The sequence below is a fragment of the Anguilla rostrata genome, chromosome 3 (assembly GCF_018555375.3).
Source record: "Anguilla rostrata isolate EN2019 chromosome 3, ASM1855537v3, whole genome shotgun sequence".
Lineage (NCBI taxonomy): Eukaryota > Metazoa > Chordata > Actinopteri > Anguilliformes > Anguillidae > Anguilla > Anguilla rostrata.
Window position 1 is genome coordinate 47,734,657 of NC_057935.1, and position 11,551 is coordinate 47,746,207.

An 11,551-nucleotide genomic window follows, 5' to 3' on the forward strand; every position below is an offset into this window, starting at 1 on the left:
TTGCTTGACCCAGGGGGTTGCAGTTCATCAATTTATTTAACAATTTAATTTTAATTCATTTAAAAAATATCAATTTTAGATTATTTCCACCAATGTGTCAAGGCAATGCAATATATATATATATATATGTGTGTGTGTGTGTGTGTGTATATATATATATATAATATATATATATATATATATATATATGTGTGTGTGTGTGTGTGTGTGTGTGTATATATGTAATCGATAGAAAAGCAGGACAGTTACTTGGTCACTAAATATTTTTGTTAAAAAAGAGTGAGGCCAAGTTAACCCTCTCTTAGCCTATCAGAAGTGAAAAATAGGCAAGTCCCGCCTTTAATTGATTTTGAGTGACACCTCTCGCATACCTTCACAGCGTGATCAGCAGAGTAGTGAGACCAAAAAGGCAAAAAAAAAACATTTGGTGAGTATGTCGTGCTGAAATAAGTTCATAATTTCATCAGGGCATGATATAAATAACTAAAACTTATAAAATTGATCGTAGGACGGTTTATTCCCACAGTTGAGCCACCGGGAGGCCACATGGAGTCCTGTTTTCGCATTCTTTTATTCTCGGTGAGTAAGTTCGCTTTTAGCTTGCTAACATTTCCACTCTTTAATGTGAAGGAGGCTAGCTCCGGTTAGCGGCGGTAAGTTATTCGTGTTTAATTCATGAAGTAGGTTAATTAAGTTGTTGATTTGAGCTGCCACAGTATAGCCTATATATTGGTGCATGTATTTGGTAGAACGTGTGTTATGTTTACCATTCGATCATTTCGTCGAATTAACAGCCGCTGTTCATGGTTTTGTAATGTAGGCTAAGCAATGCTAAGCGAATGCCATATCTTTTTTCTTTTTTTTCTTTTAAAGCCAGAACTGCATTTATTTGGTTTAAAAACATGTTTCATTAATTAATATGCTAATTTAAACTGAATTGAAGCACTTAATGCATCTGAATAAACTTATTCAGTTTAAGCACTTATTAACTACATAAGCTATACTTTTTATTTCAGTTACAGTTTATTTCATGTGTTAACACTCTGGGGTCTAAGGGTAAAATGAGGCACACCGGTGATTGTGCGGTGCTCTGACATTTGTGTAAATTTCATCAACTTTATATACAGTGATTCCAAAGTGTTTCATATTTTTGTTTTCAGCACAAACTCAGCTACAAAAACATGGCAGCAGTAAGTAGGTCATAATAATGTGTGGATTGTAAACTGCTCTAAAAACACACAAACTGTAAACAGTAGTTTTGAACATGCACAGGAATGTTGTAATAAAACACACTAAACAATTGTGAATAAGACTTTTGGTCACGGAAATGTGTTCTTCAAGGTCTTGGGTATCAAAAGATGACAAAATATTTTACCAAATCCATTGAGAAATATAAAATAAATTGCTAAAAGTTAGTGTTGTGCTATTTTTCAACGCCAGGTGAGAATGGGAGGGCAAATGGCCTTTCTGTAATGAATATGAATTGGGTAGGAATACCTGCCAGCTAAGTAGCCGCATGCCTCCCCGCCACTAAGACAAAGACTCAGTGAGCCATTTAGAAGACAGAAACAAAGACAACTTTTGATTTTAGAACATTTATTGAAGTAAACTGCATGGAATATGAGATGAGACTGATGTACTCTTGCAACGTCTGCCTGGCCTCTTAACTAGTGGTGAACTAGGCCGCGTTTCCTGATCAACTCCTCTGCAAATATAATAAAAACAAAATTGTTAGGCAATGTGAAATCAAATCAAACTTTATTTATATAGCACATTTGCTTCAACAGGTGAAAATTAAATGTGCTTTACAAAAAAGGGACAAACCACTAACTAATGAAAACAAAATTTATGAAATGTGACATCATATACAAACAAAGAACCAAACAAACACAACCAGACGCAGAGAGGTAGCCTATAATTTTGAGAAGCAATGGTTAGAATCATTCGTAGTGTGGGAACAAACGGGCATATTAGTGAATATTTCTACAAACACACAGATAATGTAATACAGCACATTTACAAATAATGCAAGCTATCAACGAAAAAACATTAGCTTAACAAAATAAACACTAATATTCCAACTAAACTACACGCAACTCATCAATAACAATCTCAATCTGAACTAGGCTAGGTCTGTTTAGCTAAGTGGTTATTTTATTGCTATTTCCCGAACTTACTTAGAGAATGCTAATATCGATTGTGCAAGGACATCAGTTTTAGAATCCTAGCCTCTTAAGGCACAAGCCAAATTTTGCCAATCCTTGCCCATTTAGGGGGTACCCTATTTAAAGCTTTATAACTCCAGACGTGAACACCACAGAGACTTGAAAAATGGCTTAAATGAAGCAAGACATTTGTACAATTTACAATACTAACACAGATTAGTTTATATTCATAATTTTGGAAGAAATAAAGTGCCACAAATGCAATTTTTTTGACAAAAAATCCAAAATAAATTTGCACTTTTTAAGTTCGCAATGAAATACTGCGAGATTGAATATATGCAGGAGGTTAAACTATACATGTGCTAGGTCAAAAACTTCTTGACCACAAGTTCATAAAATCTAAGGGTGGATATGTAGAACTACTATAGATGTATGAAGCAAAAACTAAGCAGTGTACCCAGCATCTCCAAATCTATCCAAAATGTCTAAATTATGCATTTCTGTAAATCATAACATATCCATGTATTTCACTACAAATCAACTGTTTTGACTCAAGAAAATCACTGTTGCATAATTTTCAAATGGGAATTACAAGCTTTCAGTCAGTACAGTGGTCTAAAATAGCTAGGTGTCCAGAAACATATCCAAAATCTCTCCAAAATTGAATAAAATGTTTCTGGTCCATTATAAAGCATATAAATGAGCCCCTTATGAGGGTTTACGATGAAACATTGCTATCAGATTAAAAAAATAATGCAAAAACATTGTCACACAATGCGGTACAGTACCTAAATGTGTAATAATTAACTCGTGTGCATTTCTATACTCTGTACTCTCGTATGTTTTATTGTATGGGGATGAGACAACATGAAAAATTTTTTCACCCGTCCAAGGGTGGGGGGTGTTTTTTAGATGAGACTGCAGGGAGGGGGTGTGTGTTAAATGAACGACGGGAGCGACAATGGTGGGGCTGCGAAACTCCGTTTTCGGCATAGTTGTCATGTATCGTCTACTAATGAAATGGAAACAACGCGTTTCTGTTTTCATCTCACACTTTGGTTGCAGTAGCACCGAATGTTTGAGTTTAGTAATTTAGGCACGCGGGCGTGCCCACCACTAGGGGCTGTGCGCTAAGAGGCTAGCCACGCCACTACACGCCAGGCATGAGCTATTTATTACGAATATGATCGAAAAACATACAGTCTAACACAGATACTTCTAACACAACCAGACGCATAGAGCCTAGCCTATAATTTTGAGATACAATAGTTCAAATCGTTCGTAGTGTGGGAATTTACAAACGCGCACATTGCTGGATATTCCTACAAACACACAGATACGTTGCAATACAGTACACATATTTACCAATATGATCATAAGAAATATACTTACGCATGAAGTTGATCCTCAGCTGGATCAGTTCGCTGTTCGAAATGACACCGCTCTTCATCAGTGTCGGCTTCCGGACGGACCATTTTCCAAAATTAAACGAAATGTTCACCTCAAAAGAAGTGAATTAGGCGACACTCTGTGACATTCTATCCCGCTTTGACTTGGCATTTCTCACATGGATCTCGCATCGCCCCTCCTTTAGTCTCCTTCTATGGAGAGTAATTAAAATGTTGTTAACATGTGAATGCGATTTGGGCGGACTTCCTGCTGAGCGAAATTCACATAGTAATGAGTAAAGTTTAGCGAAGCATACATGATCTAATTAATCAAATTTGGAACATTTAAAACAATTTATATTATTTGCCAATGGGCACATTGGAAAGTCAAGATTCTAAGGTTTCTGTCAATGTTTTTGTTGCGTCTGTATGATAACAGCACGTGAAGTTAATCATCCAAATAGAAACAAAAGTTAATTTCATCTTGTCGAGCTCCGCCGGCGGAGCTCTCGACCCCAGAGGGTTAAATGAACTGCCCGTTCATTTTACAGTTGGATATTAAACTGTGAAGTTAAAACTGATGACGTTAGTCAGCTTGAAAAAGCCATGGTTTTGCACTTACTAGTGGAGACTAGCTCTTCGAACTCATGCTTGGGGTGTTGTGTATAGTGAGTGTTTCATTTGACTTTGCATATTCGACCCTATTTTCGTTTGATTTTAATTCCCATCCAGCCCTTCTGGTTTCTTTACTTATTAGGCTATATCTTGTGTTTGACCATCATTCGACTCTGATTCTTGCCTTTTCCCTTCTAGTTAGTTTGCCCTGTGATTCTGTGTCTGACATTTCGCTCTTGTATTCAATACCTGTTCTTGTATAGCCCCTCTGCTTTGTTTGTTGATTGGATTTTGTATTCATTATTATAAGAATAATATACTCATGCTAAGATCAAGCCATGCAATTATTGGGTTTCATTATTCATCTAATAGGGTCCCTATGGAAGCATATGTTCTATTTTAATTCTTCCCAAAATTTGAATTTATAAACATATCTCTGTGTATGAAATATGAGCACATCCTGGATCACAAATGAATACTATCTGAATCCTCCGTACTCTCCCTAAGATATAATTATATTATTTTATTAATAAAAGACCAAATAGACACAGAAAATAATTTAATAAACTGGCGTTGTGATTCAACCAGGCTTTGAATCACAATTAAAGACACATATAAAGCTTTCATTTCATAGGATATTTTATAATTTTTTATAGCCTGGGTGGTAAATTTATTTGCATTTCCATAAAGTAAAACAGCTTGGTTTACAGCATCGCCTGATTCAAATGTAGGGACTGGAGACTGAACCAACAAATGCCAGGGCTGATAATATTTCTCCAGAGCCACTGAAAGCTGTAAAAGAACAAAACATAAAAAAATAGTATTTATTTCCAGGTCAGAAATTAAAGCTTTGTTAATACCAATGTTGTTGTTTCCATGCCCAGTTTTATTAACATATTAAAGTTAAAAAGTTGAGGCTAAAGCTGCAAGTCTTTTGATAATGATATTCTGGTGCTTAGCTCTGTGATGGAAAGAGTTACTTTAACTAATTGGGATTTTGCCAGCCCTTAGGATAGCCAGTACTAAGGACTCATCTAAGGACAGTGAAGGACAAGTAAAGCCGTGTTTCCACCGCAGGAACTTTACCCCGGAACTAGGAACCTTTTGAGCAACTCAGTGCGTTTCCACCGCTTTTTTACCCCCAACAAAGTTCCTGCTCGGGGGATAGTACTTTCTGAAAGTACAGGAACCTTTTGGGTGGAGCTTGCAGCGCTGAACATTTCTGTCGAGTACTCGCAGCATTTTTTTGTATTTATTTTCAACCGCCATGTTTAAAAATATGCAGCCGCAAACCAATTTATTTTCATCATAACTTCAAATCAAACTTGTATGTTATGCGGCGCAGTAGCCTAGTTGTGGTTATAGCCTGCCAACGTCTTGGAATTATAACGTGTGCTCTTCTGTTCTTTTCTTGCTTTAGTATTCGTTTTATAAAATGCTAAGCATTCGTGCTGGGACAGCATATTACGTACCAAAACATTCAAACGGATTAATTCGGTTGCTGAATATTTTCTTCCGGATTTTCTTTGTTAGCCCGTTGTAATTGACTCAAAACGTTTGATACAGTTATGTGGGGTATGCGGTAGTTCTGCGTAATTCACATTGGTGATGGACTAATTTATGGTGCATGGTTCACATCTGGAGGGCACACTTCGCTGCTCGGCTAGCAGTAACTTCGAAAGAAAGCAAACGGTGGCTGTACCACTGCTAATTTAAATTTTCACGCAAGTCCGAGTTTTCGTTCTATTCTTGTCATTATGCGATTAGCCTATATGGAATTGACGATGAGAAAGTAATCAAACAGCAAATTGTTTACAACGTGTGCATGTTTTCTGCTGTTGTTGCCAGTTATATTGGAAATTCTGTCGCCTCGGATGTCAAGACATGAAAGTGAATGTTTGCATAAAAACATAATGAATGTGTTTGAGAGGATATATAAAACAGTTACAATCTGACTATTGGCCTGTTATATCCTATTTGTTGCATAACAACGGTCCAAGTTCAACTACCAACGACAGTTTTGCTTGACAACGGTAAAATATGCCCAAACGGCTGCAGAAGAATATTTCAATTCCAGGTGATTAAATCGATAAAAATCAACAAATACAAAAGTAACCATATACAGTCATTGTTGGTAGCCTGTTGTATATAAGTGGAATAAACCCCTCCGGGCTGTCCCGGTTATTAGAAAATAATGTAGGCTACTTCGGTGGTAGTATGGGGTTACAGAAGAAACTTATGTAAGCCCAACCGGAATGATTAATCAATGTAACCTGCCTTTGGAAGCCATTCTGATGACCTCTGATGATCTGACAGCCCTGAGCATATGAAACTGGATACAGCTTGCAAGCAAACATGTAATTAATTAGCCATCCCAATTGTGAAGGTAATTATCAAATTGTGAAAGTACACTGTCACAGCTCGGTATGGTAATGAGGCCTTTTAGCTGCTAGCATGGGAGATCCCCCAATTTTTAGTGATATTGTGATATGCCTTAGGCAGGATGGGAGGTTTTGTGTAAGTTTGATAGACACTCAAAGACTAATCTTACTGGCCAGCTCGGAGCTGTGGAATATCAGCTATTATTGTTGTTATTATTGTTGTTATTATTATTGTGTTGTTATTATTAATAATAATCATATGCCCTGCTTGTTTATTTTTTCAGGTTCGGTTTTGGCCTTTCTCTGTTGTTCTATAAAGTGGCTTTTTGACTGTCTGTGACAGTGTCTCTGTAAAATGCAATATTCAAGTAAAATTGAATGTCAGCCCCATATTTTTCATATTGTGCATCCCTAATTGCTAATGTTTACTGACAAAAAGTAATTGACATTTTGTATTGAAAATTTAACCTGCAATATGTCGTCAGTTTTTTTGTGCAACAACAACAAAAAATAAATAAAAAAAGATTGAAAAAAAATCTATAATTGTATCGTTACAATGTAGTCCACCCTAGAGGCATTGTAATGTTATTTTTATGAAACCAGGGTGAACAAAAACAAATGTTGGCAATGTATAATGTTGGTAATCACTCACATTGACAGATTTACAAGGCAAGGGAAAGCATTTCAGTATATCCACCACTGTGATGACTAATACGGTGCCTTTGAACAAGGCAAATTACATCCTTGTGGCAGACTGCATTACAGTGCTGGAAATAGTGTGTTATGCATTTCCTGAAATGTAAAAGGAATTACAAAGAAAGAAAAAAAAAATAGCTTCTCTGAGATAGTCACATGAAAATTAATTTCCTGGATTTTTCCCGACTTACCACATTGAATTCATCTTTTGTTTCAACTATAACTCAATACTGCTTCCGTTTTTTCTAATGTCAGTGTAATATATGGATCTTTTTTGGTAGATGTTAGGCTTGGACAGCTGTGCACTAAGAGTTTCCCAGCATGAGGGGCTTAAGTTGTATGTAAAGAGTTTATTATCTATATGCCGAGTGTCTCTTGCATTTAGCATAATCCTGATTTAGCGTAAGTCTGATTGTTTTATACTGCGGTTCTGCACACATGTGAACAGGAACAGAAAGCCCTGTGTTGGCCTGGTTGAATCTACAGAGTCCTCATGCAGCCTTAGGCCTGTCACGTTTCAACGAATGAAAAGTAAGAGTGACGGTGCCAGCTCAGCTCTCACAGCCGGCAGGGAGACTGCCATGTTAGGGTAAGCAAGGGCAACATATCTGTTTTGTGGGTTGAAGTCCTTCAGAAATGGTGTTATCAAATCAGTAACAATATGCAATTCACACAATTACTAGTTGTCCATTTTACAGTAATGAATTGTTATTCTGTTTCAGATGCATGTGCGCTTTCGAAAGGCCGTTAGTCAAGGAGTTACATCACTTCAAATGTGGGAGAGGCACACAAATATAAATTCAAGTAAAACAACATTATGTACCAAACTCCTTAAATGTATTTTACACTCCCCTTTTCCCACATTTATATTGTATTAAGTCTGTGAGCACTAAAGGTATTCTGGTTGTTTCCGCCCGCTAATTGTAAAATTCAAGTCTTGTACGTTGTTCCTTTGCATAAGCCCCAGGCCCGTGTGCAGAGTGCATAATTTAGAACCATGAGAATGTGACTGTCATTACAACTTTGGGCAATTTTTCATCTACACATTTGTACGTAATTGAAATGGCCGAAAGCTTCATTATTTTACAAAGAACAAAACCTGTCTCAGTAACTTGTTTCCCCTTGTTCCAAGTGAAGGCACAGTAACTGGACTGTCTCTGTCCTTGTAGCATTGTCTCAAGAGAGCCGCTTTTGACCCAGTGTGTTACTGTGTTCAATTTATGGTATGTCAGTATAGATATATTTATAGTACAGCAGAATACAGACACACAAACACTTCAAAAAAGGCTTGGAACGGAGATCTGAGATAACTTTGAAAATGAAGTCAAAATAGATCCATTTTCATTTGGATGATTTATGGGAGTAATTATTTACGTAATTCAATCCCTATTTTAAAAATGAGGCTACTCTCATTTTGTAGCTACAAAGATTAGTTTGTTAATTGCCAGTAATCAGAGAAGCATAAGGTGGATCTCATTAAAAAATGTTGGCTTTCCAAATGATAGCTTATATCTTCTTTTCAGTACGAGATAACTAACATATGCTTGCAGCAATAGACTGCACTTGTCAACTGTTAGCAAAAAAAGTCCAACTCGATATCTCAAAAATGAAAACAAAAATAATACAAATGTTGATTACAGAGAAACTGAACGATGTTGACTAAAAAAATGCTTGGCAGAATATATATGTCAGGCTATGAAGTATGCTAAGCATGATGCTGGATGTACCGTTAAGGACAGCATCAGCAAGGAAACGCTGAAGACGGAGGCAGTTTATGACTGCCCAGCTTAACTTAAAGGGCATTCTTAATGAATACATGCATCTTTCAGTGTGTCAGACAGCAAATTAAAATGTGTTCTTAAGTAGATACTGATGTTTCATTTATGCTGCTTTCTCCGAATCTTTCTCCCTTTGAGAACACACTGCATTTAGATGGACACCGACACACAGCTGCAGAGAGCAGGAGGTGCAGTCCAGTTTTTTTTCCCTCCCCCCAATGGAAGATCAATGTTTACTGTGAGTCATTTCAGTTTAATGCTCATTTTTTTGAGTCAGTGATCATTTTTATGACCTAAGTTTTATATTTACATTTGTCTCTGCATGTCTTGTTCTTTTGGTTCATCATCAGATTAGCAGTCTGCGGTTACTCGGTTTGGAATAGCCACCGCTTGCCTTTCAATGGTGGAGACCCGCTCTTTGAATTTGTGCTTGGTGTAGATTGAGATTATTTTGTTGGTTTTGCATGTTATACCTGATTGGATTTCGTGTTTGCCCAGTGACTCATTCTATTCGACTCAGATTCTTACCTTAGCCCTTCTACTTGTCTGCCCAGTGGATTTTGCATGTGTTTGACTGTTTGTTCAATTTGACCTTGACTCTTGCTTTGCTCATTTACTCACTGTACAGTGACTCCGGTTAGTGTTCACAGATGGATTACCAATTCTTCCATCGTGACGCTGTTTTGTTTTTTGCTTAGTTCTTTTTTTCTTATTTTTGAAGGTAACTCTGGGTGAACTTGAAAATCTTCATTTGGGGTATGCTATTCAGACTGGTCGCAACCTGCAGATTAAGTTTCTCAAAGCTCGCCGTTCAAACCCGCCCCATTCTCAGCAAGTCTTGCTAGGTTAGTTAGTTTTGGATAGACAGATACTTGTCAGTCTGCAGTATCACTTCCATTACCCATTTCCCGCTCACTTCCCTTATCCTTTTTCCTGTTACAGCCTGATCTGGATTGGGTCGTAACAATCATGACAATGAGTGGTGGTGGTCACTTTAGGAACGAATAAATAACACACAATAATGGTAGTTGCTAACTGCCATGTGTTTACTCCTTGAGAGTGCAGTAAACACAAAGCAAATACAAAGTCTGCCAAATAAGCAGTTTCTAAACCCCAACAAAAAGGCATCACTTTCCAACTAACAACTGTAAAAGGGGGTTTAGAGGGGAGGTGTGGCAAAACAGTTTTCCATGGTCTTCACCCAGATCTAAGAAGCTTTATATAGTCCACCAATTTAGGCAATTTGGGTAGCAGCTGCAAAATTTTGGCAATGGGCCAGAGCTGCTACCCTGTCTGTGAATGGGGTTAGCACTCCCCGTGATCCTGCAGCCTTCCAAAAAAAACCAAAGTGCTGAATGGACAGGACACCCACAACACAGGAACAGCCCTTACTGCTCCTGCACCACCGCCAATGTGTGTGTGTGTGTGTGTGTGTGTGTGTTGCTAGCAGGACGAAACTACTGTAACTCAAAGTTTTGTAAGCTTATTTTAGAACCTGTTTACTAATAGGGTAAACGTCCCTATTAAGCCCACCAAATCTGCTTTTCAGACATTTTTAATATGTACTGATATATGTATACATTTAGTTAAAATGAAAGTCTAATCTCTCATTTGAAGTGTCAATAATTCATTTATACCAATTTCTAATGATTTTATTGTTTAATTTGTCAAAATATGTCAAGTCTGGCATGGGCTTAATGGGTACCTAACGTACCCTTTAAGCCCATGGGTGTTCCAAATAAGCCCACTTCATGATTTGTTGATAAATAAATATATATTTAAAAAATCTTAACAATACAAACTTGTTCTATTCAAATCTGTAATCTCTTAGCTCTCAATAGCTATTTTCATTTTGTCTCCACTCCTATCCAATGGCCTATAAATTACATTTGAAATAGTAGTGACCAGCCTTTTTGCTGTGTTGTCAATGCCGAAAAAGCTAAACTTACAACATGTCTTCTTTGGAATGTAGCCAAAAAACTATTTACGAACAAAATCAAAACTATAGTGGAAATTACTCTTCAATACTTCATCTTTCAATATGTGTTGTCATTTTGTCTGTATCTCTGTCCTGTGGTGTGCTGTTGGCATTTGAAATTGCCCAAAATTTCTGGTCCAGCCAGCTGGTTGAAAGTGCAGGTGTTTCTAAGATTTCTGAAGACCGACTGACTGAAAGAAAAACAATTTGCAGGCTCAATACTAATATTCTAAGGATAGTAAATGAGTCAATTTCAGGATTTACAATTAAACAATAACTTTAATTTATTTTCAAATGTTAATCACATTTAGGCTAGTAGTTTGAAAACATTGTAAAAACACATTTTAAAACCATTCAGTTCATTGTGGAGTAACATTAAAACACAGTTCATTATGAGGAGACAGTCAGTCATAACATCTTGAAGCTCTTGTATCATTAGCCTATAACTTAAACAAAATAAACAAGAAAGATGTCAACATTTCTGCAATTTCTACTTTCTCCTAGACTAAACGTAGGCCCATGCTCTTTGAGGTGATTGTATCGTTTTAGT

General features: G+C 36.9%; 1 long non-coding RNA gene across 1 annotated transcript; it reads left to right on the plus strand.

Annotated features, from left to right (window-relative positions):
- The first annotated feature begins 420 nt into the window (after window positions 1–420).
- LOC135251010 (uncharacterized) lies at window positions 421–7,028 on the plus strand. Its single transcript, XR_010329061.1, has 3 exons — window positions 421–583; window positions 6,398–6,554; window positions 6,834–7,028. It is a non-coding gene; the product is annotated as an uncharacterized LOC135251010 (long non-coding RNA).
- Window positions 7,029–11,551: the final 4,523 nt, after the last annotated feature.